The sequence below is a fragment of the Lynx rufus genome, unplaced genomic scaffold (assembly GCF_022079265.1).
Source record: "Lynx rufus isolate CCGP_SWC_20201006 ecotype Redwood Valley unplaced genomic scaffold, mLynRuf1.p SCAF_3, whole genome shotgun sequence".
NCBI lineage: Eukaryota > Metazoa > Chordata > Mammalia > Carnivora > Felidae > Lynx > Lynx rufus.
This window is the reverse complement of record NW_025814845.1, coordinates 51,740,864-51,768,575: the sequence shown is the minus strand read 5'-3', so window position 1 is coordinate 51,768,575 and position 27,712 is coordinate 51,740,864. Positions and strand designations below refer to the sequence as shown.

General features: G+C 36.1%; 1 pseudogene; it reads right to left on the bottom strand.

The window, feature by feature from the left end:
- LOC124521063 (tigger transposable element-derived protein 1-like) overlaps window positions 1-23,038 on the bottom strand; it is a 73,474-nt pseudogene extending 50,436 nt beyond the window's left edge.
- Window positions 23,039-27,712: the final 4,674 nt, after the last annotated feature.

Genomic DNA, 27,712 nt, shown 5'->3' with positions numbered 1-27,712 from the left:
ACTGTATGCTTTTTGTGATAAAACAAAAAACAAAAAAAATTCACATATAATTGCAAAGATAAATCAAAAGTAAATAATGAAAAAGTTACAATGTATAAACCCTCATCATAAGAAAATACAATATCTTGGGGCGCCTGGGTGGTGCAGTCGGTTAAGCGTCCGACTTCGGCCGTGTCACGATCTCAAGGTCCGTGAGTTCGAGCCCCGCGTCAGGCTCTGGGCTGATGGCTCAGAGCCTGGAGCCTGTTTCCGATTCTGTGTCTCCCTCTCTCTCTGCACCTCCCCCGTTCATGCTCTGTCTCTCTCTGTCCCAAAAATAAAATAGAAACGTTGAAAGAAAAAAAAAAAAAAGAAAATACAATATCTATATTAATAACATATAAAATAGACTTTAGCACAAACATATTTCCAATGATTATTTTTAGCAATGAAAGCATTAGTTTATCAAGACATAAAAATTTTATGCAGTTCATGACAAATTTTGAAAACATGAAGCAAAAACTAAATATGTTAAATAAGAAATAGATAAATCCTGCTACTTGTGATGACATGGATAGAACTAGAGGTGATTATGCTAAGTGGAATAAGGTAGAGGAGGATACACACAGTATGATTTCACTTAATGTAGAATCTAAAAAAAAAACAAATGAACAATAACAGAAGAACCAGGAACAGACTCAGAGACACAGGAAACAAACTATTGGTTACCAGAGTTAGGAGGGGCTGATGGCAAAGTATGTGAAGGGGATGAAGAAGTACAAATTTCCAGTTATAAAATAAATGAGTCATGGAGGTGTAATGATTGACATAGAGAATATAGTCAATATATTGTAATAAATTCTATGGTAGCAGATGGTAACTAGACTTGCCATGGGGGGGTCATTTCATAACATATAAAAATATCAAATCACTCTGGTGCACACCTGAAACTTAATAGGATATAGTATGTCAATTATTCTTCAATTAAATAAATCCACAATTATTGTTGAAGGTTTCAACACTGTTCTTTGGAAATTCAAGACTAGGAAGACAGAAAAATCACTAAAGAGATAAAGTGAGCAATGCCATCAGGAAACTACACCTAGCAATTGTCAGCTAGACTTTGACAAATATGGAATTTGTATACAACAACAACAGAATGCATGCTTTTTTGAAATGGACGTGGAACACTCACCAAAATACACCATATACTAAGCATAAGATACCTAAAATATTTGAAGTCATAAATAGTATATTCTTTGAGTGCAAAGGATATAAATTAAAATTATTTAATAATACAAAAATTTCTTCACATATTTATAAAAATTTCTAAATAGAAAAACAAATTACAAAGAAATTTGGGAAATATTTTGAATTGAATGAGAACGAAAACAAAAAATTTTTTTTTTCATGGAGTGAAAGGAGTGCTTAGTGGGAAATTTAAACTTTAAATGTTTAATATTAAAAAAGTAAAAATGTCTAAAATTAATGCACTAAAGGCAGAATAATAGAGGAAATCAATGAAATAAAAAAAATCTGTAACAATGAAAGCTTATCCTTTGAAACCATTTAATTTGATAATCTGGCCAGATTTATGACAGACAAAAATAGAGAACACACAAAGTGCCAACATCAGAAATTAAAAAGGAGACTTCAGTCCAAATCCTACAGAAATTAAGATAATAATTAAGGATTATTAGGAACACTTCATGCCACTGAATTTGACAGATTAGGGGCACCTGTGTGGCTCAGTCGGTTGAGCATCTGACTTCAGCTCAGGTCATGATTTCACGGTTCAGGGATTTGAGCCCTGTCTCAGGCTCTGTGCTGACAGCTCAGAGCCTGGAGCCTGCTTCACATTCTGTGTCTCCTTTTCCCTCTGCCCCTTCCCCACTCATACTGTCTGTCTCTCTCTCAAAAGTAAATAAACATTAAATTTGACAGATTAGATGTAATAGACAAAGTTCAAAATTTGCACAGTAAGTCATAGGAAATCTAAGTAGCTCTATATTAAAGAAATTGAATTGATAATTAATAACTTTTCCAGTCATCTTTCGTGATTTCTATATTAAGCATATATGGAAAAAGAAATAGCTCTACACAGTTCTATACAGATATTTCAGAAAATAGAGAAGTGACATTTATAAAGGCATTTTATGGAGTCATAATTATACTGATACTAAAACCGGACTGATTACATTACAAAAACACACAAATAACTACAGAAGGCTATCTCTTGTGAATGTAAATGGGAAAAAAAATTCTTAACAAAATCAAATCAAAGAATACATGAGAAGGAAATATATCATGACAAAATGGGATTTTCCCAGAAATGCAAAGTTATTTAAACATTTGAAAATCAGTGAATGGAATTCATTATGTTACTAGAAAAGAGGAAATTAACAATATAATCATCTCAAGAAATTAAGAAAAAGCATTCAACAAAATTAAATAATCATTAATAAAAACTTTCAACAAACTAGGAAAAGAAGAAAACTTCCTCAATCTAATAAATGATATCTATAAAAAACCTAAAGTGAAGGTTATTATTAATGTTGAAAGACTGAATACTTCTTCCCTAAAATTGGGAACAAGATAAGGATGCCTGCTTTTTCACCACTTTTATTTAGCATTTTAGTAGATGCCCTAGTCAGTGTACTAATGAAAGGAAAATAAAAAATATAAATAAATTTAATAGGAAGAAGTAAAACTATTTTTATTCATAGATAACATGTTTGTATATGTAGAAAACCTTAAGGAATCTATAAAAAAGCTATCAGAATCATTATAGACAATAGTCAAGCTATTTAGAGAGCCCAAATATTCACTGACTGATGAACTGATAAAGATATATACAATAAAGATATATGCAATGGAATATTACTCAGCCATCGAAAAGAATGAAAGCTTGCCATTTGCAATGACGTGAATGGAGCTAGAGTGTATTATGCTAAGCAAAATAAATCAGAGAAAGAAAAATACCATATGATTTCACTCATATATGGAATTTAAGAAACAAAACAGATGAATATATGGGAGGGGGGAATAAAGAGAGAAGAAAACAAACCATGAGAGACTTTTAAAGATAGAGAGCAAACTGAAGGTTGATGGAGGGAGGGGGTGGGAGATGGGCTAGATGGGTGATGGTGATTAAGGAGGGAACTTGTTATGATGAGCTCTGGGTGTTGTATGTAAGTGATGAATCACTGAATTCTATTCCAGAAAGCAATATTGCACTGTATGTTAACTAACGAGAATTTAAATTTTAAAAAATGGAAAAAAAAGAATAAATAAAAAAGCTATCAGAGCTAATATGAATTCAGACAGGTTGCAGGATACAAGGTCAACGTATAAAAATCAATTTCATTATAATGCATATGCAACAAAAATGGAAAATAAATAAAAATACCATTTACAAGAGTGTCAAAACATAAAATATTAAGGGTGAACTTTAAAAAATATATGCAAATCCCATACACTGAAAACTGCAATATATTACTGAGAGAAATTAGAGACCTAAGTAAATGGAAAGATATGCTATGTCCATGAATTAGAAGACTTACCATTTTAAGATGTAAATTGCTCTCACATTGAGATATATATACAAGCAATTCTATTCAAAGTATCAGTGGATTGTTTTGTGTATGATAGAAATTAGCAAGCAGTTTTTATAATTTGAAAGGATATAAAAAGCTAAAACAATTTTGAAAACGAAGAAATTTGGAAAATGTATACCACCTAATTTCAAGACTTACTAAAAACCACGGAAATCAAGACACTGTGGTATTGGTATATGAAAAGACATGTAGATCAATAACCAGATGGAGTGCCCATAAAAATATAGAAACACACATATGGTCAAATAATCTTTAGTTAGTGTGCCAAAGAAACCCAAAAGGATAGTCATTAAAACAAATTGTATTGGAAAAACTAGATATCCACATGGAAAAAAAGTGTGCCAGTCCTCTTATTTCACATCTTACACCCTTAGGTAAAAGCAAAACGTGTAATTATAGAAGAAAATATGGAATAAAATCTTGATCTTTTCTTAGATATGTCACAAAAAGCATAAATTATCAATGACAAAATTTAATACATTGGATTTCATCAAAATTAGCAAGTCTAGTCTTCAAAAGACTTACACAAATGAAAAGGCAAGTCCAGATTGTGAGAAAATATTTGCATTAATACATATGAAAAAAATGGATTGGTATGTAGAATATAAAACAAACCCTTACAGTTCATTAATTCAAATAGTTCAATGTAAAAGGTGCAAAAAATTTGAATAGCTCACAAAAGGAGTTATATAAATCACTGATAAGCACGTGTAACGATGCTCAATATCATTGATCATTAGGGAAATAGAAAATAAAACCAGAATTGAGATCCTATTGCATAGTTCCTAGATAGCTAAAATTAAAAAGACTAAAAAAAGACAAAATGTTGGTGAAGATGTGTATCAACTGGAACTCTCATACATTGTTGAGAAGACTAAAATATTACAACCACTTTAAGAAACTTTTTGACAGTTTCTTATAATATTAAACATATAAGTTCTATATGATACAGCAATTCTACTCATAGGTTTTTACTCAAGAACAGTAAAAAAAATCGTATACACACACAAATTGCATAAGATGTTCATAGAAGCTTTATTTTTAAGAACTAAAAAACTAGAAATAACCTCAATGTCCACCAATAAGTGGATGGATAAACAAATTGTGGTGTATCTATGCAATGAAAACTAATAAGCAATAAAAAGGAATCAGCTATTGATACAAGCAGCAATATTGATGAATTCCTAAAATGCTATACTGTGTAAATGAAACCAGTGTAAAAGGATATGTACTTTATGATTCCATTCTTGTGAAGTTCTAGAACAGGCAAAGTTAATTTACAGTGACAGAGAACACTTTAGTGGTTGCCTGTGGCTGGGGTGGGGGTAGTTCTAGGGAGGGGACTTAATTGCAAAGCAGTAAAAAGAAATATTTTGGAGTGATGGAAAAACATGTTTCTTTTTTTTTTTTTAAATTTATTTAAGTTCCAGTTAGTTAACACGCAGTGTAATATTAGTTTCAGGTGTACAATATAGTGATTAAATACTTCCACAAAACATTTAGTGCTCTTCACAAATACACTTTTTAATCCCCATCCCCTCCCTCTCCCCTCTGGTAATCTTTGGCATTCTTTAGCTTGTGATATTGGAAATATCTTAATTGTGGTAATGGTTATACTTGCCACAACTTCTTGGTATATTTATACATTGATAAAATTAAAACAAAAAGAATCATGGAGATCATCTAAAATAAATCTACTTTCAATAAATAATGGTATATTGCTATGATCCTATCTCTTCAAAATGCCCTTTGATTTTTTTCTAACCTATCCAGATATTCTCAGGTTCATTCAACAAATATTTATTGAATATATATAATGTGCCACAAGGTACAAAATCTGCCTTATATATGAAACAAGAATAATAAATGTATATATACTAGTACAGTGTTGAATAATGTCCCTCTCCCAGAACTTGTGAATATGACCTTATGAGGAAATAAATTCTTTGCAGATGTAATCAAGTTAGGATGAGGTCATACTGGATTACAGTGGGCCCTAATCCAGTGACTGGTATTTTTATAAGAAGAGGGAAATTTGAACACAGAGACATGCACAGAAGGGAGATAATGTGAGACACAAGGAAGATAGCCATGTGAAGACAGGCAAAGCTTGAAGTTATTTATCTACAAGCTATGGAATGCCAAAGACTACCAGTAACTACCAAAAGCAAAGAAGAAGCAAGAGAATCACTTCCCCTAGACCTTTCAGTGACAGCATGGCTTTTTCAACACTTTGATGTCAGACTCCTAGTCTTGATATCTTAGAGAAAATACATTTCTTTTGTTCTGAGCCACTCAGTTTGTGGTGCTGTAACAGCTCTAGAAACTGACACAATATTCAGTTTTTAGGGTGTGATGCAAGAAAATATGGAGCTTTGGAAGAGTTAAAATAATATTAGTTTGGATTCCCAAGGAAGATCTCTTAATGAAACAATCTCTAGTTCAGATGGAGAGGTGATTAGCAGTTAGCAAGATGAAGATGAGGGCAATGAGGAAGAGAAGGTGTAACCAGGCAGAGAGATCAGCATTTACAGAGTCTCTGAGTAAGGAAAGATCTTGCCATATTTCTAGGCTCAGAGAGAAGGCAGCCTGCTGGAGAGTGGAGAGTGAAGGGAAGAGATGAGATTGGAAAGTGATTTGATTCAGAGCATGCCTTTTAGGGACACATTAGGAGTTTCAATTTTATTGTAAGACAACGGAAAGCTATTTTATGGTTTTGAGCAAGAGATTGATGTCATCACATTGAATGTGGTTTTTTAATTGATCTGCTGTATTTCTCTAAGAAGAAATCATAGGGATACAGGAGAATGGGCAGAAAAGGAGATTGGGAGAAATTAAGAGGGTAACTACTGTGGTAATTTAAGTGACAGACATCACTGGCTTAAACTATAGTGGAGAGTCAGTGAGAGGCAGACTTATTTGAGATCATTTTCGGAGGTAGACCAATCAGAAACTGGTAATGAATTGGATGTGGGGGTGAAGGAGAGGGAGGTATTAAGAACAACTCCAGGTTTCTGGCATGGACAATTAAGTGGCTGAAAATTCCATTTACACTCATGAGAAGACTGAGGGAGAAACAGTTTTGGCAAGAGAGGATCAAAAGTTGCATCTTGGACCTTTTAAGTGCAGGATGCTTGTGTGATATCTAAGTGAGTATGTCTAAGAGATAGTTGGACAGATAAACCTGGAGTTTACATTTAAGAATTGTAAATGTAGGGGTACCTGGATGGCTCAGTTGATTAAGTGCCTGACTCTTGGTTTCAGCTCAGGTCATGATCTCACGGCTTGTGAATTTGAGCCTCGCATCAGACTCCACACTAACAGTGCAGAACCTGCTTGAGATTCCCTCTCTCCCTCTCTGCCCCTTCCCCACTTGCTCTCTCTGAGAGAGAAAAGAATTTAAAAAAAGAATTGTAAGTGTATGTGTTATATATATATATTATATATATATTATATATATATAAACATGTATATAAACTTATGTATAAACTTAATTAATTAATTAATTAATTAATTTATATTCCATTATAGTTAACATACAGTGTTATATTAGTTTAATGTATACAATATAGTGATTCAACAATTCTATACATTACTCAGTGCTCGTCATGGTAAGTATACTCTTCATCCCCTTCACCTATTTCATTCATCCCCTCAACCACCTCCCCTCTGGTAATCACCACATTGTTCTCTATATTTAAGAGTCTGTTTTTTGGTTTGCCTTTTTTCTTTGTTTATTCCTTAAATTCCACATATGAGTGAAATTATATGGTATTTGTCTTTCTCTGACTTCTTTCACTTAGCGTTATACATTATACCCTCTAGGTCCATCTGTGTTGTTGCAAATAACAAGATTTCATCATTTTTTTGTGGATAGGTAATATTCCATTGTATTTATATGTACACACACACACACACACACACACACACACACACACAAAACATCTTTATCCATTCATCTGTTGATGGACACTTGGGCTGCTTCCATAATTTGGCTAGTGTAGTATAATGTTGCAATAAACAGAGTTGCATGTATCTTTTTGAATTAGTCTTTTTATATTATTTGGGCAAATACCCAGTTGTAGAATTACTGGGTCATGTGGTAATTCTAGTTTTAATTTTTGAGGAACCTCCATATAGTTTCCTGCAGTGTCTGCACCAGTTTATACTTCTGCCAACAATGCATAAGGGCTCCTTTTTATCTATATCCTCACCAACACTTGTTTTTCTTGTCTTCTTTATTCTAGCCATTTCTTTGATGATTAGTGATGTTTCATGTGTCTGTTGGACATCTGTATGTCTTCTTTGGTGAAATATTTATTCATGTGTTTTTCCCATTTTAATCGTATTATTGTTTTTTGGTGTTGAGTTGATAAATTCTTTATATATTTTAGATACTAACCCTCTATCAGATATGTCATTTGTAAATATCTTATCCCATTTAGTATGTTGTCTTTTTGTTTTGTTGATTGTTCCTTTGTTGTGCCGAGCTTTTTATTTTGATGTATTCTGTATGGCAATATTTAAAAATTTTTTTAATGTTTATTTATTTTTTGAGAGAGAGAGAGACAGAGCTTGAGAGGGGAAGGGCCAGAGAGAGAGGGAGACACAGAATCCAAAGCAGGCTCCAGGCTCTGAGCTGTCAGCACAGAGCCTGATGCAGGGCTCGACCTCACAGATCGCAAGATCATGACCTGAGCCAAAGTCGGATGCTTAACCGACTGAGCCACCCAGGCACCCCAAGTATGGCAATATTTTAAATCATGAGAGTGGAAAGGAACATATAGGGAGGGAGTCTATAGTCATGAAAGGCCTTACACTGAACCCTGAGGAATTCCAAACTTCAAGGGTTGGGTAAGAAAAGCACTCAGCCAAAGTGCTGAAAAAGAGCAGCCAGAGGGGTAGAAGGACTACTTGGAAAGAATAGTATCATGGAAGCCAAGTGATGAGAATGTCACACAAATGAGAGTATATCCAACTATGAAAATATTTGAGATGCCACACATCTTAGACTATCTTACTCTTCACCAATGTTCATTGTCCCTCCCTGTTAAAGTCATGCATGTCTATGGACTTGCCTTGACCAGACATGACATGAGTCATTTCAAGCTAGCATATACTTCATGTATCCTTTTTCCTTTAGACATGGCACAAGCAATGATCCAGGTAAAGGATGCTCTACCAGCCTGGCTCCTAAGTGAAGACAAAGTGGAACACAGCCATTGCTGATCTGTGATGGACATGTAACATGAGTGAAAATAAACCACTGTTGCTTTTGTTGTTTGGGTCTTTGTTACTGTAGGAAAGCTAGACTATTTTGAATGATAAACCAAGTAAGATCAAGCAGAAAAGAGTATCCTGGCTGATAGCAACATAGATATTTAGTGATGCTGGAGAGGGCATTATCAGAAGCATGGTAGGAGTAGGTATCAGTTTGCAATTAGGTGAAGAGTGGATGGGAAATGAGAAATTGGAGATAGTCTAAACTCTGAAGAATTTGTGAAGTGGAGCAGAGAAATAGTGTAGATACTTATGATGGGGGATATGAGATCAAGGTTTTATCTTTTTAAGGTACAGATGGAATTAAAGCGCATTAGGACATTGAAAAGGATGAATCAGTAGAGCAGGAGAGGACTGAAGATGTAGGAGTATAGCCTCTAAGAAAAGGAAAGGAGAGAAAAAGTGGGTAGATTGGAATCTGATAGGACCTGTGCTTCAACAGGAGGGAAGAAGGAACAGATGGGGTTGCACATCCAGGGCTGGGAAAATTTGCAATTCTAAACAAAGGCAAATGTCTTTTAAAAATATTCACATTTTAGGAACTAATCTTCAACTTACTTTTATAGCTCCATTTTAGAATGTGGGGATTTGATACAGTTTCTTATGTAAACTCTCAGTCCAAAAAACTAAATTTGGTTTAAAAAAATCCCATTAGGTTTCCATCTGCTTCATTCAGATTTATAGGGTAATTCTACTTGAATTTATAAAATTCTTTTCCTTTAAGATACCCTGGTCAAAATCTAGGAGGTGCTGGAAATGTCTCATCTTTGTGAGTCAGACAAAGTGATTGATCCTTTAAGCACAGTTTTACTGATTATATTCATTTATGCATGCCCTGCCCTACTCTATACCCCTAAGCATCAGAGCCTCCTGATCTTTCCATCCAAAAGCGTTTCCAGAATCTCCTTAACAGCTTACAGCACTCTTTGCTTTGGGGACTGATGGAGAAGACATTATAAGTGTTTTGGGGGAAAGTGTGGCTATAATTTATTTTCTGGGGAATAAATAGTATTGCACACGTCATGATAAAAATGGATGAACATGAAATGATTTATTTCCTAAAAGAATATAGGGATGCTTTATAAGATGCAGTGTAATTGTTGGGATTTGTCCCTGGCCCAGTCTAATGTTGACAGGGACACAGCCACTATCTGTCTGGAACATTTTCCCTAGAGCTTATTGAATGGCAAATGTAATTCCTGGGGGAAAGCTTGATGCTCATAGTCTCTGAAGTGCTTGTAGTTGAAAGTCAGAATAAAAGCTTATTTCTATGGCCCTGGCAGTGTGGTGGATATATTCAAGCTAGATCTTGTGCGTTCTTAATATTTGTATTTTCACAATACCAATTGTAATACCCCAAGCTTTTGTTAATTCCAATTGCATTTACAGTTGACCTTTGAACAATATGGGGGTTAGGGATATTGACCTCTTGCACAGTCAAAAATCTGAGTGTAATTTTGATTCCTTAAAAGCTTAATTACTAATAGCCTATGGTTGACTAGAAGCCTTGCCAATAAGTAGTTGATTAACACATATTTGGTATGTTATATGTATTATTACATGTATTATGTATTAGAAAAGAACATGTTATTTAAAAATTGCAAGGAAAACACATTTACAGTAGTATACTGTATTTATCAAAATAAGTACATATATAAATGGACTCCTGAAATTCAAACCTCTGGTGTTCAAGGGTCAACTGTCTACAATTTTTTGACCATTCCTGTATTGAAAGAGCAGGGAAACGCATAGATAGGTCTGGTGAGATCTCTTTATATTTGAGGGCTCAGTGGCAGGGAGGGTAAGAGAACTTTCCTGTTTCTTCTCTTCCTTTTCTACCTCCTCTTCATCATATTCCTTTTCCTTTTTTCTCTTCTTACTCCTCTCCTCCTTTTAATTCTTTTTCAACTTACATGTTATCTAAATTAAATATCCAGTATAAATAATCTTACAAACTAGATTGCTCCATAAATTAATAAAATTTCTTTAAAAAGTCTGCCATATTATACCTCTATTGATACTAAACATTCAGTAAATTTCAGGTGTCATTTACACTCATTTGGATATTATCTCCTGTTGCATACATATATGAATGGCCAAGTACATATGCAATGTGTTTTATGGAAGACTAATTCATGCTAATACTTTAAAAAAAATTATAAATGTCTAACAATCTCTTTATTCATATAAACTTATCTTAGCCTCATATTGGCTTCTGCTCAAGTATTACAGGACCTAAAATTTTAAGTGCTGCTTTGACATTTTTGAGCCTCACAGGGCTCCAGAGGCCTATCTATGAGTTTCCCTGCTCTTGTCATAAATACTTCCCATTAGAGGAAAGTCTCCCCATCCAGCTAGTTTCCACATCAACCAGACTAGCTGCCTTCCACCTGGTCCTCAACCTAATGGATTTCACTTCCCTTTTAGCCCATAAGTTATTCAAACAAGCCAATCACATTCTACAGCAGGAACAAAGGGGCACCTCACCCTCTTGTATAACAAAGCCTGCCTCTCGCATGGCCACTTTTGGTTCACTCTGTTCCTGAGAGCAACCTGTATGTTGTCCTGCATGGTATGCAGTGTCCTTTTCCCCTGAGCTGTGTGTATATGTAACTGACAAACTTCTCTCAATCTCATGTGTCCAATGTCATGTATCATGTGCTAGTCATCTTTATAATACTTAGAGTGGGAGAGCTCTCCTTGACCAATCAGGTAAATAGGAGAATACCAGAAACATTGCACTTCTATCCTCACAGAATAAGAACAGACATCATATGCTGCTGGATTTTAATCAAGCTTAGAGTCTATTCTCCCTATCATGAACCTTATTGTGCTTTTATTTTCATATGTAAACTTCCAAAGAGTGGAAAATTTTGGACACTATTTAAAAATTTGGGTTTAGATTTAGGTCATTGCTTTTGTCCTTTTCAGCTATTTTCAATAATTTATATACATATGCATACATGCATGCATATTTTGAGCTACTTTAGCTTTTATAATGTTTTTGAACATACTAGAAGTTGCCTTTGTAACAATTTGATTAAAAAAGAATATTAAAAAGAAAAAATACAAATGATCAACTTATTTAAAAAATTATTATCAAAATGATTGCTCAACTCAAACAAGTTCAGGTGTGTGTGTGTACATCTAACAGTGATCCTCTTGTCTAGAAAAACTATTTTGGAAAAGAAAAAGTCACTTTAAAACCTAAATGGAATGGTGGCTAAGGCTTTCAATAACATAAACTATAGTAAAAGTTATAACTAAATTTCTCGACCCAAATTATACTTTCTAAATGAAGCCTTAAATTAATCAATTAATTAATTCATTCATTGATTCAGCACGTACTTATTATGCTTCTGTATGTACTAAGTTTACTACTTTGATAGTTTTGAGAAGATACTCAATGTTGTGTAGCATACCAGACTAAGAAATAAAGCAAAACTCATAAAATTGCAGAGTTGGGAGGGTCTTGAGAGGTTACAAAGGCTCAGAGAGTCACAGGGACTCACCCAAGTTCACACAAATCCTGTCAGCCTGATGGGCTGCCATGTGTGTTTGCAGGACTGCATTCTAAAAGTGATCCACTGACCATCAGTGACATGAAAGACAAATTCTCTTCCAAGTGCCAAAACATGTGAAGCAATCAGAAAATGTTATAGGAAATAAGAGATTTATGTAGATAGTCCTCATGTATGAGACTCCATGAAGAAGGTAGATTTCGAGCTGAGCCCCAGGAATGGTTTAATATAATTTTCATATCAAAGCAAAGGATATTTTATTAAAAGGGCTGTTAGTGGCAAAGTTCTCTATAGTTAGGGGTGTGATTAACATACACTTGGGTTGGTAAGATGACTGACTGAATTAGAGGTTAAATTGCTTTCTAGAAATAAGAATAGACAGTAAAATAAATAGTTAGAAAAAGCACTCTAATTGAGTAAAAATGTTAGTAAAGTACTAATATTTCCATGACTTTAGAGAGTTAATGTGGCTGTGGAATAATTCTAAAATAAACAAAAAGAAGCTTAGAAACCTGAGGAGTCAAGCTCAGCATTGTTTACTGTCTGCTTAGTGAGATGTAATTGAAAGACCAATTTAATTTCTGTGGGCGTTGGAAAAGTTTTTCTAACCCGCCTTACCTCATCATTCCCCATCCCACCTCACCGTAATTGATTCCTGTTAATTATCAGACCTGCTTATAGTTGTTTGAACAAATATTAATAATGATTTTCATTTATTGAACATCTACTGTGTGCTCATGCGCTGTGATGCAATTAAAATACTTTTGTATGGGAGAAAGTGGTATCTTGTTAGGATAGATATATGTTTTTCTCTTTTTTAGCTAGAAAATGAAAGTCATCCATCATTCATGCCTAGAGGGAGGAAGGGAGGTGCACATTTGGGACCAGCATTTTGAGAGTAACTCACCTTGGAAATTGACTCATATTTGGGCTTTGAAGCTGTCATTTTCCCTATGAGAAGATAATTGTAATAGAGCCAGAACTGACAAGTGGGGTTTTGATGTAAACAATGAACAAACCGACAGATCGATAAATGCTGAGCAAGGCATGCTTCACCTCAGATTATATTGACTTACTGCAAAAATAATGGAGTGACAAAATGAAAATGTGTTATGTTTTATCTGAGTTATGGTCGTACCAATATATAAGGTAATAGATTAACTCAGATAAGACTTGCAGCAAAAGAAGCATCAAGAACAACTATAAGAAAATCAATTTGCAAACACCTTCATGAAAGCAAGTTTCTAAGGAACAATCAGCAAGCACACTTTACTGAAGAAAAATACTGGTCACACTTGTCTTCTATCTGAACTAGACAACTAGATTGGCTAGGAATTAAGTTTTTATTCTAACTTAAGGATTCGACCTTCAACAGAGGTTAGTTTTAGTAATTTTATTACTCAGAGGCCTTGCCAGTGTCCTAGTGGGTCCAAAATTCAAAATCTTGAGTGCTTTTTGACAAGCTCTGGGAAATATAACTGTGACAGACAATGATAGGGACCATTGGACTAGTATGTAAGTAGACAGTCATTGCTTCTTAACTCTTTCACTTCTGCCTCAGCTTTTGAGTTAAGATCATATTCTCAGAGTGGCCTTAATCAGTGACTAAACCAGATTGTGCTATAAAGGGGAGGCTGCTTCCACCCAATATGGGACTGCTCTAACAGGCAATTTTTATATCAGTGTGACCTGTTGACTGCCAGAGACTTTGTCAGACCTTCCTGCTCAGTTTCATTTTTTTCTTTTTTCCTTTCATAGGTGTTGCTTGCCCATAAAGCTTTTGAATTCCTAACTTTTCCTCAGGATCTGCTTCCTGCAGAACTCAACTGACACAGTGGTACTAGAACAGATCCAATAAAACAGCCAGTAAGATGGAATTTTGGGTCTGGATGGCCCACCATCTGGTTGGCAATGAGGATCTTATACCAGGCAGTATCCCTGGCACAAGGGCCCTATTCTTGGCATAACGTGGTGGTGGCTTGATGGCTAAACCTGTCAGTGGAGCTCAAAATGCTGATGACCAAACTCAGGATTTAATAGCTACCGAGCTTCAAAGATGACTGAATGCTCAGCCAAGACAGGACTGTTGGTCCAAAGTCATCATCCTGCTTGGGAAAAGCTGTATCCTGACACATCTGGGTGAATGTGCCTAAAGCATTTGGCTCCACAAATTCTTCTGACTCCCCAGAGCCTCCCAGAGGTGACTCATGCTTCCTTATCAAGAGCTAGCACATCTACATGTGGAAAGATACTGCTGAGGCCTCTTCCTTGCAAGGCTGCAGGGACCCCTCTCAGGATTAGTCCCTACTCCTCTCTTAGCTTTCAGGCCAATAAGTAGTATTAAGTTGAAGGACAACTAAGCTGGAGGCATGTGGAACATGATGTGGGAGAAAAGAACTTTGTACAAAAGAATCTCCAAGAATTAACCAGCATGAACCAGAAAGAGTTGCAGGAATTTACTTGGGATTGGATTTTCAGGGTGCCAGAATTAAATCAAAGAGGCTAAAATACAAGTTTCAATAAGGAAGAACATATTGACTTGGAACATACTCTCAGGATACTTGCTTAATATCCTACCAAGGACTGAGGTCAGGGAACAGACTTACTGCAAAGGTGACGCTTAGATACAGCAGCCCTTTTTGAATAAAGTTGAAATGTCTGAAATGCCATAAAAGATGGCAGAGGAAGAGATTTAAAAATCTTGGAAATTGATACTAGAATGGAAATATTATATGAGTTTAGAAGACTCTTGTAAAGCTGGGAAGACATACCATTCCCCAAACCCATAAAGAATGCTGCAGAGACAGTGCCTGCATCCCTCCTCTCTGTTGACTCATTTAAAACACGGTGATAATTTTCCCTACTCACACCTACTCTTCTGTAACAGGGTCATCCCTGAGGCCACTCTCACTCTGCACCACTATCACCAATGCAGCTTACACCAACACCACTGTGGTTTCCAGGGCCATCCCTTCCACACCCTTATGCCCCACCATCCAGCCTCCCTGGTCTTCTCATAGCCTGGCCATCACTGTCACCCCCCAGCATGATCATTATCATGGTCACTAAAGCAGAACCGTTAGGACTTGCCAAAGATTCCAGAGTGTTGGGTTGGGAAGAAAAGAGACTCAATTGATTTGTCCATGGAGCTCCACTCAGACCCATAGAATGAACATAGTAGATGGAGGCCTTCTGGAAGGTGTGGAGGGGGGTGGATAGGGAGAAGGAAGAGGTATATAATGGAATATTACTTGGAGATCAAAGAGAATGAAATCTTGCCATTTGCAACAACATGGATGGAACTAGAGTGTATTATGCTAAGCAAAATAGCCAGAGAAAGATAAATGTCATATGATTTCACTCATATGTGGAATTTAAGCAACAAAACAAATGAACATAGGTGAAGGGAAGGAAAAATAATATAAAAAGATAGAGGGAGGCAAACCATAAGAGACTCTTAAATACAGAGAACAACTGCGGGTTGCTGGAGAGGTGTTGGGTGGGGAGATAGTCTAAACAGGTGATGGGCATTAAGGAGAGCACTTGCTGGGATGAGCACTGGGTATCAATGTAAGTGATGAACCACTAAATTATACTTCTGAATTCATTATTACACTATATGTTAACTAACTTGGATTTAAAAAAAATAAAAAAATAAGTTAGGCATAGATTCCAAAAGCATCTCTTCCACATTAAAGTATCCTTATTGAATACCAGAGTTACTACAGACCAACCAGAAATCATATTTTCTGTAACTATAAGTCAACGTATCATAAAATTATCTGGAAACCATCCCTTAAATTTAAAAAGTGAATTATATACATACATACATACATACATACATACATATTTTAAAAATTTTTAAAAGAATGAATTAGTGAGAAGGAATCCTGCATCACTAAAATGTTTGGGAATGACTCTCCTCTGAAAGTCTGGGCTTATGGGAGAGAGGTTCTAATTGCAACTATCTTTTTGATAGCTATGGGGATGATATAGCTCAGAAACAATATAGGCCATGTAGTAGCAGTTAAATTCCAGAAACCAGGAGTCATAATTATTATAACAACTATAAAGGTCAGAGTGATAGCCCAGGGGGGGCTTCATCCACAGAGAGTTGTGGAGATGGTTAATGGAATGCAGTATGTCTAAAGGCAAAATAAGTGGGCAGCTAAAAAGGATATTCCTTAACATATATAATCAAAAGAAAGCAAGAATGGAAGAATGGGAAACTGAAGACCATAGCCTCAGTAAATTTGCTCAGTTTCCCCACTTATGCCAATTTTCAGTCTGGGAACCCACTGATTGATGAGGTTGCAAGGCCTTGAGGGAAAGCAAGATATAATAGCATAACAAACATGTTCTGTAACGATTTCCTCAGTCCTTTCTCAAAGGACCAATAGCCACTTACTCTGGTGACTACATATTGGGAAAAAAGATTATTCAAACATTTTGAACATGGACAAACAAGGCTTCAGCTATCCTTGATACCCAGAGGGGTGATGTATCATTATTGTTATAGCCTCCATTTACATGAAGGCACATGGAAGCTATACAATAAATACAATCAGTCTTAGCTAGATGTACATTACAGTGGATCCATTGGGTCTGTGAATCCAACTAGTCTTCATTTCCTTTGGACCCTGAATGTATAATTGGGATTAGCGTTCTTGATGAATGGAGGAACTCTCACATTGGGTTCCTGGTCTGTAGTGAAGAAGGCCAAGCAGAAGCCCCTGAGTCTGCCCCTCAATGTCCAAGGTGGTAGAATCGAGATTAGTACCACCTTTAAAGACCTAATAAACCTCTATAATATGGCCACTGAGGAAGCCGGATGTATCCTGGAGAATGACTATAGCCTACTTCAGTCTCAACCAAGTGATGGCCCCAATTTGCAACTGCCATACCAAACATGGTACTATCCCTAGAGCATATTAGTGTGACCTCATATACATGGTATCTGACCATTAAGTTGGTGAATGAATTTTTTTTCCCAATAGAGAAGGAGGGTCATAGTTTGTATTCATATGGAACAGAGAACATCATGCATTCACAAATTTGCCCCAGTGCTATGCTAAGTCTTCTGCTTTCTGTCATAATAACATAGTATCCCATGAGGCATCATATTGATCCATTACATAAACGATACCATGCTGATCAAGCAGGGTGATCAAGAGGTAGCAAGAATGCTAAAGGCCTTCATGAGGCACATGCCATCTAGAAGATGAGGAATCAGACTGACAATAAGAAACCAAATATGAATCTTTGAAATGATAGTATTCTTTAAGAAGATCAAACAACCACTAGATATTAAGTTAATTGTCTTAGGCTTCTTGTGTCCTAGAGACCCCAATAATTCCTTCTCATAAGACTGAACACTTACCCTGGCTGCTGTCTTACTTTCCTGAAGAGCTTCAATCAATACCACAGTCCAACAGCTTGTGAAGTACTTGGTTCCCAGGTAGTGAATCCCTATAATATAGTACCCGACCAAGGGACTGACTTAGTGAAAAAGATAAGGAGGTGGGCCTATTCCCATAGGATCTATTGTTTGAATTATAAAGATTCTTTTTTTGAAATGTTTAGTTATTGAGAGAGAGAGAGAGAGAGAGAGAGAGAGAGAGAGAGAGAGAGAAAGAGAGTTCATGTATAAGCAGGAAAGGGGCAAGGAGAGGGGGAAAGAGAGAGAATCCCAAGCAGGCTCTGAACTGTCATGTCAGCACAGAGGCCAACGCAGGGCTCAATCTCACAAACCATGAGATCATGACCTGAACTGAAATCAAGAATTGGACCCTTAACCGAATGAGACACCCCAGTGCCACTATTATCTGAATTATATACTGCAGAATCCAGAAGCAGCCAGCCTGATAGATTGCTGGAATGGGCTACTGAAGGCACAGCTGAAGCACTTATTCAAAAGCAGTAGTTGTAGACATGGTGGGGGGCATACTACAGGTTATAGCATGCCCACTGAGTCAAAGAGTCTATATGATATTATGAGCTCAGTTAATTGGTCTGGGAACAAAGGGGTGGAAACAGGAATGCATCCACTTACCACTATTTCCAAATACCCACTGGGGAATTACATTTACTTTCCCTGGAACTTTGGACTCTGAAAGTTAGAGGCACTGGTTCTCAAAGGGACTTTACTCTTGTTAGGGGATGCAGCAAGGATTTATTTGAACTACAAGCTAAAGTTGCTGCCTGAGCACTTCAGACTCCTTGTCCAGGGGCCAGTAGTCAATAAGAGGAATTAAGATATTGGTAGGGATAATTGACCTGATTATCAAGAGGAGGCAGGGCTACTGTTACTATGGGAACAAAGAATAATATATGTGAAACTCTGCACTCATTTGAGTGCCTATTGGTGATTTCTTGACCAACTGTGATTATAGACAAGATTATAGATTATATAGCAACCCGTATATAAGAATGATATATTACAGCACAGACCTTTAAGAAATGAGGATATAGATCATACCCTCAAGTAGGCCATTGTGACCACCAAAGGTAATAGTTTATGCAGGGAAAATTTAAATAGTGGAAGAAGCAGATGATTTCAGTCTTGGAACCAACTGCAGTGACAGGGGTTGTATGTAGTTCTTTTCCCTAACTCATCTTTTCTAAGTTTTCCTTTTGTAAGAAAGTTCCATCAGAGTCCTGAAGCTCCCCACACATATATGGAGAAGTGGATCCACATGGTGCAAGGAGGGGACTATGGCAGAGATAGAGTTCTCAGATTGCCTCTCAAGAAAGAGCTCATGGCCCTGCTTTCCAAACTGTGTTTAGCTAGCAGCCTCTAGCTATTAACTTCTTTTGGCCCACTGCTAGTTTTTTTTTTTTAATTTTTTTTTTAACGTTTATTTATTTTTGAGACAGAGAGAGACAGAGCATGAATGGGGAAGGGTCAGAGAGAGGGAGACACAGAATCCAAAACAGGCTCCAGGCTCTGAACTGTCAGCACAGAGCCCGACGCGGGGCTCAAACTCATGGACCGCGAGATCATGACCTGAGCCGAAGTCGGCCGCTTAACCGACTGAGCCACCCAGGCGCCCCTAGCCCACTTCTAGTTTTGAGTGAAGGTAACCTTCTTCTGGTTAGCCAATGACAGAGAAAGATTCTGGTACAAAGGCCTACACATTTTTGCCCAATGCATTAGAACTATTTAACGGATATTCTTCCCTTTGGAGCTTCTCTGGTGTTATCTTAGACTTTGTCAAATCTGCAATTCAGGCTAATGGCTCCCCTACCCAATCCTGCTTCCTCTTTTTTCCTTACACAGGTGTTACTCCTTGATAACACTTTGAATCTTCTCAGAAAGCTCAAATGGCTCACAAACCAAAGCATATACTGTATATATATTAAAACTTGTGAGACACTCCAGCACTATTCCCTAAGATAAAAAGAAAATCAGGACATGTTCCAGATCAGCTATTAGAAAACTTTAGGGGAGGGAATGGGTAGAGAAAAAGTGGCAAAGAGGTATTGTGTGAGAGCAGATGAGAAATATTAGGGGTAAACAATGTTGGAAAATGAGGACAGGATAATAGTCTAATGCTGATTTGTTTTCCATATTCTGGAAAACTCAAACTAGGGAGCTACTTTAAACCTTAATGGGAGTAAGTTTAAAACTAATAAAATAAATATCTTTTTTTATTATGTGTAACTATAGACTTAGGATAATAGTTACTTCTGAAGAAAGTTGAGACTGAAATACAGGTTCAAAAGACCTTCCAAATTTTGTGATGATAAATACATAATCATTAATTGAGGAAATGTTTGAGGCCATAAATTTACATTTATTTTTGAAGTTGATTTTTGGGAATATACCCATTCTTTCTTTCAGTGAATCCTTTGGATTTGCTATCAGAGACAGAATGCTCTGTGGGATGCCTGAGGTCTGGGGGAAGTGGTACCCAGATTTATATGTTCTTAGACATGGGTGCTCTCTTTTCCAGGCTAAATATCATTAACTTCATTCCCTGAAGGAATATAAGACATTTCTCTTAGAAGAAAATAAAGCATAATGACTGTCTTCAAATAGTTGAAAGGCTGGTACTATGGCCAAAGGGTAAATAGTGGAAGGAAGGAGATATTAACCTAGTGCAGGAAAGACCTGCACATAGAGATATCTTCACAAGGTGTTAAGCTCCCTGTCGCTGGGAGTGTTCAAGCAAAGGAGGGGCAGACATATCAAGGAAGTAGTAGAAGAAAATTTGGGAGGGCATTTATCTAGGTGATGTTAAGACTCTTTCCTAGTCTAAGTTTAAGGAGTTGAAATTAGGATCTAACATCACACGAGGGTCTGCTCTTCAGATTGCATTACATGGACTTCAAAACAAAAGAAAAGGGGCTAAGATACAGAAGCTGTAATACCTATGGAGGCTATAGGACAGATTGTATAATAAACTAGCAGCAAAAGTACTAAAGGTACATTATAAGGTTGTCCAATATCTTTCTCTAGAGGACTTAAAATGTATATAAAATCCTCAGATGTTATCTAGAATAACTGAATTCTGGCCCATTCTGAGGAGGTTGGGATACCAAAGGTGAATATATTTGAGCGTCTTCAATGTCTTACTTGGTCCCAAGATTTGATTCTTTGAATTTGTGCTGTCTTTAGAAAAATAGGTAATTTATCAATGAAATGTCTAAGTTAGGAGAGCCCCATTACAAATGTAACAAAGAAGGTTATCATCTATAGTGTTGGCTATTATGGTATAAGGAGAATGTGTTGTTTTATAACATACATGCGTATGAAGAATAGGTCTGGTATGGAAAAACATATACAGGCATACTTTGGAAGTATTTCGAGTTTGTCTTCAGGTCACTGCAATAAATCTTTACTGTGAATATCACAATTAAGTGAGTCAAATGAAGTTTTGGTTTCCCAGTGAATATAAAAGTTATATTTACACAATACTCTAGTGATTAAGGTAGTATTTGCTGAAAGTTGGGGTAGCTGTGGTGATTTCTTAAAGTAAGGCAACAATGAATTTGCTGTACCAATCGACACTTCCTTTCACAAATCACTACTATGTGTCATGCAAGGCTATTCAACAGCCTTTTACCTATGGTAGAACTTCTTTCAAAATTGGAGTCCATCCTCTCAAACTCTGCTGTTGCTTTATTAGCTGAGTTTATGTAATATTCTAAATCCTTTGTTGTTATATCAACAACCTTCAAAACATCTTCTCGAGGAGTAGATTCCATATCAAAAAACCACTTTCTTTGTTCATCCATAAGAAGCAACTGCTCATCCTTCAAAGTCTTATCATGAGATGGCAGCAATTCAGTCACATCTGTACACTCCCTCCACTTCTAGTTCTGTTGCTATTTCTACCACATCTTCAGTGACTTCCTCCACTGAAGCCGTGAGCCCCTCAAAGGCAACCATGAGGGTTGGAATCAACTTGTTCCAAACTCCTGTTGATGTTGACACTTTGACCTCTTCCTGTGAGTCATAAATGTTCTTAATGGCATCTAGAATGATGAATCTTTTCCAGAAGGTTTTCAATTTACTTTGCCCAGATTCATCAGAAGAATCACTGTCTTTGGCAGCTACAGCCTTCCAAAATGTATTTCTTAAATAATAAGACTTGAAAGTTGAAATCACTTCTTGATTCACGGGCTGCAGAATGGATGTTTTGTTAGTGGGCATGGAAACAACATTAATCTCTGTATATCTCCATCAGAGCTCTTGGGTGACCAGGTGCATTGTCAATGAGCAGTAATATTTTGACAGGATTTTTTTCTTAGCAGTAGTTCTCAATAGTGGGCTTAAAATATTCTGTAAAGCATGTTGTAAACAGATGCTGTCATCCAGGCTGTGTTGTTCTATTTCTATAGCACAGACAGAGTAGATTTAGCATAATTCTTAAGGGCCCTAGGATTTTTGGAATGGTAAATGACTATTGGCTTTTACTTAGTCACCAGCTGCATTAGCTTCTAACAGGAGAGTCAGCTTGTACTTTGAAGCTTTGAGGCCAGGTATTGACTTCTCCTCTTCAGCTAGGAGAGTCCTAGATGGCATTTTCTTCCAACAGTAGGCTGTTTGATCTACACTGAATATCTGTTGTTTATGTAGCCACCTTCATTAATTATCTTAGCTAAATCATTTAGATAACTTGATGCAGATTCTACATCAGCACTTGAGGCCTCATCTGGCACTTTTATTTTTATGGAGAATGGCTTCTTTCCTTAAACCTCATGAACTAACCCCTGCTAGCTTCAAACTTTTCTTCTGCAGTTTCCTTACCTGTCTCAGCCTTCAAATAGTGAAGAGAGTTAGGGTCCTACTCTGGGTTCATCTTGGGCTTAAGGAAATAGTGTGGCTGCTTTGATCTTTTATGTAGACCACTAAAACCCTCTCCGTATTATTAATAAGGCTGTTTTACTTTCTTATTATTTGAGTGTTCACAGGGGTAGCACCTTTCATTTCCTTCAAAACCTTTTCCTTTACATTCACAACTTGACTGCTTGGTACAAGAGACCTCGCCTTTGGTCTATGCTGGCTTTCAACATGCTTTCCTCACTAAGCTTAATCATTTCTAGTTTTTGATTTAAAGTGAGAAACATGTAGCTCTTCTTTTCACCTAAACACTTAGGACTGTTATGAAGGGTTACTAATTCTCCTAAGTTCATTATTGTTGCATCTCAGGGAAAAGGGAAACCATGGAGGGGGGGGTGGAGAGAGAGGGAGAGAGAGAGAGAGTGAGCTAGAATAGCCAGTAGGCAGAGCAGTCAGGACACAGACAGCATTTGTTAATTAAGTTTGCTGTATTTATATGGGCATGGTTTGTGGTGCCCCAAACAATTACAATGGTAACATCAAAGATTGCTGATCACAGATCACCCTAACAAATATAATAATAATGAAAAAGTTTGAAATATTACAAGAATTACAAAAACATGACACAGACACAGAGTGAGCAAATGCTGTTGGAAAAATGGTGTTGATAAAGATGCAGGTTTGCCCCAAACCTTCAATTTGTAAAAAATGCATTATCTGTGAAGCACAATAAAGTGAAGCATAATAACATGAAGTATGCCTGTGGTGGAGTTTTATTATATTTAAAGAAACAAAAATGAGGATAAATCCATATTATGTTCATAAAGCCAATACAAAATCAAATTATGGATTTAGAAGTAGTTTAAAGCCTATTTGAAAGCCTTTAAAGCCCAAAGAATAGTCATCAAAATAATTCACAACAGTTTGTCATTTGTTAGATTTTATTTTCATAGTTATATGAAAATTCCAGTTTATATTTACCCTTCATTGAGATGCTTATATGTGGATTAAATACAATTTAGGTTTGAGTGAGTGACTTCAGAAATTGTATGACAGAATAAATAGGCAGCATGAATTTAGAATGCACTCTGCTTCAGGGGATTGGTTGTAACATTAGAGGGAAAAAAAAGACATGAGGCTTTCAGTTGTGAAAATTGATAGTAGGAAAATAAATTAACTTCATTTCATCAAAACTTTGTTGTTTTAGCAATTTGCTCTGTGCTGTGAGCTCTATGCTGCTAGGAATCACCAGTCTAGTGTTTCTAGCATAGTGTTTCCCTTAGTTTGGGAAATAGGACTCATCTTCATAAAGAGATACATAGTAGTGTCAGAAATAACATGAGCTCTGGAGTCCAATTTTGTTTAAAAAGAGGTTAAATAAGAGTAAATATGGCTTATTTCCACTTGAGCAGAGCTATGTTTTTGTGCTTAGTCAAGTAGATTGAACATTCTAATAATTTTGAAAAATTATGAAAAATTTTATCATGCTTGGGCTTGATTAGTTGGTCAGATACAGAAACATTTACAATTATAGTTTGGTGGAGTTACCTATATGGACTAATTAACATGCCTGAATACATTTGGGAAGCATGTATTAAAAATAGAAAAAAAATGGATCTTGATAAATATATCAGGTCAACATTTCGACATTAATTGAGAAAAAAGTAGCAGAGGAGGCTACAAGCATGTATTATATCTTTCCCTTTGTAACTCACTCCCATTTTTATTCTTGTTGATGGTTCATTAAATCTCTTAATTGAATAGTTCCTCTACTTCCTTGATCACTAGAGTCCATTTCCATTCTACCTCTACAAAACACCAATATGAATTTAGTCTTTAGAAGGCACGCCCCACCTCTGAGGTCTAGAATTCACCACCCCTCCACTGTCTACAATCTCCTTATCTCTCTTTGCTCATATTAATCTACACACATCAGGCTGGGCTGACTCACTCTTTCCACACTCAGCATCCTGCTTGGATTGTTTCACTTAGTCAAAGATATAATTAGTTGTTGTTCTGTTTTGTTTTGTTTTGTTATTTGTTTTGTTTCGGCAATGGCTAAGCCCCCTTTTAAATGTGAGAATATTTCATTTGAGTATGTAGTTTTTGTAAATAGTACATATTGGATCACACATTCATTGCTACATAATGAAAGCATTAACTTTTAAGAATAAAGTTATTAATTACATCCCTGTCAATCTGAGTGAAGTTTTTGGATTGTAAATAACATTTTCAGAAGAGAATTCATGGGACTAAATAAAAAGGAACTCTTGGTCAATATATCATATGGTTTGTAAGGTCATTTTTAAGTGTCTTATTGGTGCTTATCAGTATTGGAATCCTAGAGCAATGTTATGGTGAAACTTGTCTTTAGTAGATATAGAAGTGAATTTTAAAGCACATCCAATGTTCTATAAATAAAGTCTTCTTTTGGATAAGTAACACTCGTGGAGATACTTAATTATAGTTTAAAATCTGCTACCAAATAATTTACTCTTGAAATAGAAATGAATTATTTCAAGAAAAGAAACAGACTTTAGAAAGAAATTTCATACTTTTATTAGAGGAGGCCACAGATTATATGTTTAATAAACATATTTCCTGAGGGTATGCAACATAGAATATCTATCTAACTATATCTACTACATCTAATCATTATGTTGTATATTCTTCACTCTTTTCTGTGCCCCCACTCTTGCCCTGGCTTGTGTCCCAGGAGGCTGTCAACTACAGTTTGTATTACCTTGATTTTCTTTTTTTCTTATTGATATCAGCCAGTGGAAGGCACACACAAGCAAGAGATCACATGACAGGACACAAGAGAGGTTAGGATACTTATCCCCATTCTCCTTTCTCTTCCCTGCCTTTCTGTGATTCTGTCAGTGGCTGGTTCTACAGTTAGGGCTTCTGTCATGTGGTTCCACTTGTACAACCCAACACCTCTCTCGGCTTCACTAATAATCATTCCTTCCCTACATTCCTCAACTTCCAGGGACTGCAATGACTTCTTGTTAGTTCTTGGGTGCTTCACTGTGGCTTGCTTAAGATTCTCTTGAATCTACTTAAATCCCTGTAAATAGTCCCTTTGTTCAAGAAGCAATCAGGATTGCCATGTGTTTCTTGGCAGAATCCTGAAAATTAATACCTTAATTTCCTTTTTCTTTTCAATATAACTAAAATTATATTGGAAATGTGTACTTTTTTATTGAAGTATAGTTGACACTCAATGGTACATTAGTTTTAAGTGTACAAAATAGTGATGCAACAACTCAATACTATGCTCTCAATGCTATGCAACTCAATGCTATGCTCACAGGAGTAGCTCCCATTTGTCTCCATGCAGTGCTATTGCAATACCATTGACTCTGTTCCCTGTGCTGTACCTTTCTTTCATCCCCGTGACTTATTTGTTGTATAAATGGATGACTCTCTTTCGCCCATTTTGCCCATTCCTTCACCTTTTCTCCTCTCTGGCAACCAACAGCCTGTTCTTTGTATTTATGGGTCTATTTCTGGTTTTTGTTTGTTTTGTATTTTAAATTCCACATATAAGTGAAATCATACAGTATTTGTCTTTGTTGGACTATATATCACTTAGCACTATCACTTAGCATAACATCCTCTAGGTCTATCCCTGTTCTCACAGATGACAAGATCTCATTCTTTCTTTTCTGTTGGAGTAATATTCTGTTGTGTAAATATGCCACAGCTTTTTTATCCATTCATCTATCAGTGGATACTTAGGTTGCTTCCTTTTCTTAGCTATTGTGAATAGTGCTGCAAGACACATAGGGGTGCATATATCTTTTCGAATTAGTGTTTTCATTTTCTTTGGGTAAATGCCCAATAGTGGAATTACTGGATTGTTTGCTATTTCTATTTTAATTTTTTGAGAAAATGCCATATTGTTTTTCACAGTGTTGGTACCAATTTATATTCCCACAAGCAGTGCACAATGGTTCCTCTTTCTCCACATCCTTGCCAACACTTGTTTTTCTTGTCTTTTTATTCTCACCATTCTGACAAGTGTAAGGTGATATCTCATTGTGGTTTTGATTTGTATTTCCCTGATGATGAGAGATGTAGAGCATCTTTTCATCTGTTAGCCATCTGTATATCCTCTTTGGAAAAATGCCTGTTTAGATCTGCTATTCATTTTTTAATTGGATTATTGTTATTTTTAAATATATTTTGGATATTAATCCCTTATCAGATATATCCTTTGCAAATATCTTCTTCCTTTCAGTAGGTTGCTTTTTCATTTGTCAATGATTTCTTTCACTGTGCAAAAGCTTTTTATTTTGATATAGTCCCAATAATTTATTTTTGCTTTTGTTTCCCTTGCCTGAGGAGATACATCTAGAAAAAATGTTGCTAAGACCAATGTCAAAGAGATTATTGTCTATGTTTTTTTCTGGGAGTTTTATGGTTTCAGGTTCACATTTAGACTTTTAATCCATTTTGAATTTATTTTTGTACATGGTGTAAGAGAGTCATCCAATTTTATTCTTTTGCTTGCTGCTGTCCAGTTTCCCCAGTACTATTTACTGAAGAGACTGTCTTTTCATTATTGTATATTCTTACCTCTTTCATCATATGTTAATTGACCATATAAGTATATGTTTATTTCTGAGCTCTCTATTCTGTTCTATTGATCTGTGTGTCTATTTTTGTGCCAGTATCATACTGTTTTGATTATTATAGTTTTGTAACATATCTTGAACAATGGGGTTGTTATACTTCTAGCTTTGTTCTTTCTCTGATTGCTCTATTTGCAGTCTTTTGTGGTTCCATAAAAAATGGAGGATTATTTGTTCTAGTTCTCTTAAACATGCTATTGGTATTCTTATAGGGATTGCATGAAGTCTGTAGATTCCTTTGAGTAGTATGGCCATGTCAACAACATTAATTCTTCCAACTTATGAGCTTAAATATCCTAATTTTCATGTATATTACAGATAGTTAAGAAAAGGTTGAGAAGATAACATTTTGGATATGAGTCAGCCTTGTATCACCTTAAGATTTAC